The sequence below is a fragment of the Tenrec ecaudatus genome, chromosome 14 (genome assembly GCF_050624435.1).
Source record: "Tenrec ecaudatus isolate mTenEca1 chromosome 14, mTenEca1.hap1, whole genome shotgun sequence".
Classification (NCBI taxonomy): Eukaryota; Metazoa; Chordata; class Mammalia; order Afrosoricida; family Tenrecidae; genus Tenrec; species Tenrec ecaudatus.
This window is the reverse complement of record NC_134543.1, coordinates 77,456,475-77,459,349: the sequence shown is the minus strand read 5'-3', so window position 1 is coordinate 77,459,349 and position 2,875 is coordinate 77,456,475. Positions and strand designations below refer to the sequence as shown.

The following is a 2,875-nucleotide window of genomic DNA, read 5'->3' as shown; positions in this document are numbered from 1 at the left end:
GAGAGGTACTCTAGATTGGCATTGGAACCTGCCAGCTTTATCCCGGAGACAACCCTGTGGCAGCTGGCTTCTGTACAGGGCACAGCTTTGGAAACCCATGGCAGTCCTACCCCATCATATAAGGTCTCAAATCATCTTCATGGCAATGGTTTGGGGTTTCTAGAAACAGATTACTGCGTCTTTTTCTCCTGCAGATCAGCTAGTAGAAAGCCTATCACTTTGCAGCCTACTTTTAGCTACTTACATGTCCCTTCCCAAATAGGAGAGTAGAAATCCTCATCGGTTCTTCCACAGAGAAGCTTGTGGTGTCAAACTGTTGAACCTGAGATTAGCTGCCAAATGTGTAACCACTATGCCACCAGGGCTCCTAGTGTTCCTTAGGCTATTTGAATTTAAGTAGGATAATTTCCCTGTTTAAAGGTTTTAATTCGTGAACAGACATTCAGAATTTAAAGTATATGGCAGTCCCTATATTAGGCTATGGGAAGATAGCGCCACCCTGACGGACTCTGTGTGGTACCCACACTCCAAACTCACTACCACAGAGTCAAGTCTGACTCCCAGCAGCCCTTCAGGACAGAGTGACAGTGCCCGTGAGGGTGTCTGAGACTGTGACTCGTGATGGGAGGACAAAGCGCCCTCCTTCTCCCAGGGAGCAACTGGGGGTCCAGCGTCCCCTTTTTCTCAAGTTCTTTTGAAGTGATCAGGTCTATATGGCTGCGTAAATAGTATTCCCATGAAGTAGAATCCAGCTCCTATAACTTGAAATGTTTCCTTCAAAGAGTAATCTGTCACACCTAATTGCATTTATTAATAATTAATTGTATAAGAAAATGTTTTAATAAGTTAAATATTGAAGGATTGTGGATGTGATTTAGAACCCCTAAAGAAAAATCACCCATATTAAGAGCTTCGAGCAACAGATAAATGACGTTAAAGAGTAAACTAACCAGGACACCAATCTGAAGAACTATCATTTGGTCCAGTTTACGGTACAAACATATAAGGCTATTTTTTTTCCTTAGAATGTTATGAATACAGATGGAAACACTGTACCAGGGATCACATTCCTTTTAGACATCAGGTCAATAGTTTATACAATAGGAAGTTCTTTTAGTCATTTTGAACAAAAATCATTTCTTACTTACTCTACTAATTATTTCTTAATCTTACTTTATATTCTATTAAATACAAATAGATAACAATAAGGTGCAAAAATAATATATACATATCTCAGTGGACCATTTCAATACTTATAGGTGGGTTATATAAATGTTATATATGTTGCCAGGAATATCTTACATAATTCATCTTTAATATTTCACATTGCTAAATAAAATCCCATTGAAGGTATTCATTTGTTTGTAGAATGTTTGCTTTTTACCAATATTAAATTGTGTTGTCTATATATAAGTAATATTTACTTATAAAAATTTTTATAAACTCTGTTCTTATTTGTTGTTCTTTCTAAACTAGGAGAGTAATTCTTCTATCTAGATATTTTAATCATATTGTTACTAACAAATGTTTATCCAATTGATAATGCATATTTTAGTAGTTGTAATTGGTGTGGTTTATAATTATGCATATCTAGACAAAAAAAACAAGAAAAATGACATGGCTGATAATGGCATTATATTAAGAATATAAATGTATAGAGTACATTAAAAAATATGGTTTTAGCTCTTTCGTGCAGCCAGCCAACATGCCGAAAGGGAAGAAGGCCAAGGGCAAGAAGGTGACCCCGGCGCCGGCCGTCGTGAAGAAGCAGGAGGCCAAGAAGGTGGTGAACCCCCTGTTTGAGAAGCGGCCCAAGAACTTCGGCATCGGCCAGGACTTCAGCCCAAGAGGGACCTCACCCGATTCGTCAGGTGGCCGCGCTACATCCGGCTGCAGCGCCAGCGCGCCATCCTGAACAAGTGGCTGAAGGTGCCGCCCGCCATCAACCAGTTCACCCAGGCCTTGGACCGACAGACAGCCACCCAGCTGCTGAAGCTGGCCCACAAGTACCGGCTGGAGACGAAGCAGGAGAAGAAGCAGTGGCTGCTGGCCCAGGCGGAGAAGAAGGCTCCCGGCAAAGGGGAGGTGCCCACCAAGAGGCCGCCTGTCCTGCGAGCGGGGTGGTCAACACCGTCACCACGCTGGTGGAGAACAAGAAGGCTCAGCTGGGGGTGATCGCGCACGACGTGGACCCCATTGAGCTGGTGGTCTTCCTGCCGGCCCTGTGCCGTAAAATGGGGGTCCCCTACTGCATCATCGAGAGCAAGGCCCGGCTGGGGCGTCTGGTACACAGGAAGACCTGCACCACCGTGGCCTTCACACAGGTGAACTCAGAAGACAAAGGAGCCTTGGCTAAGCTGGTGGAGGCCATCAGGACCAACTATAATGACAGGTTTGACAAGATCCGCCGCCACTGGGGTGGCAATGTGCTGGGCCCCAAGTCAGTGGCCCGAATCGCCAAGCTAGAAAAGGCCAAGGCCAAAGAACTCGCCACTAAGCGGGGCTAACTTGCGCATGGCTGGTTTTTGTACATAATAAAACTAGTCCTTCAAAAGAAAAAAGTATGATTATAAAAGGGGAATGAGAGCTATTTTGAAGTCTTTTATAGGTGTAAATAACCACACTTGCCAAAGGGTATTACAGAAAGTACCATAAGCAAAGGATATTACAGAGTATTATGTAGAGAAACAATTGGAACTCAGACTTCTTAATAATTACTTGCTACTGCTGGCCAAATACAAAATGAGTGTAATCTACCATGATTAATTGCTTATGTTTTTTCCAAACTGTATAATTGAGAAACCATGTAATCAATGATATAAATGTAACTCTAATGTGTCTTTCGTACACAGTATTAATGACTTTTCTTCTCTCC

The 2,875-nt window shown here is 42.7% G+C and overlaps 1 pseudogene; it reads left to right on the top strand.

The window, feature by feature from the left end:
- Positions 1-1,699: 1,699 nt before the first annotated feature.
- Positions 1,700-2,507, top strand: LOC142426184 (large ribosomal subunit protein eL8 pseudogene; annotated as a pseudogene).
- Positions 2,508-2,875: the final 368 nt, after the last annotated feature.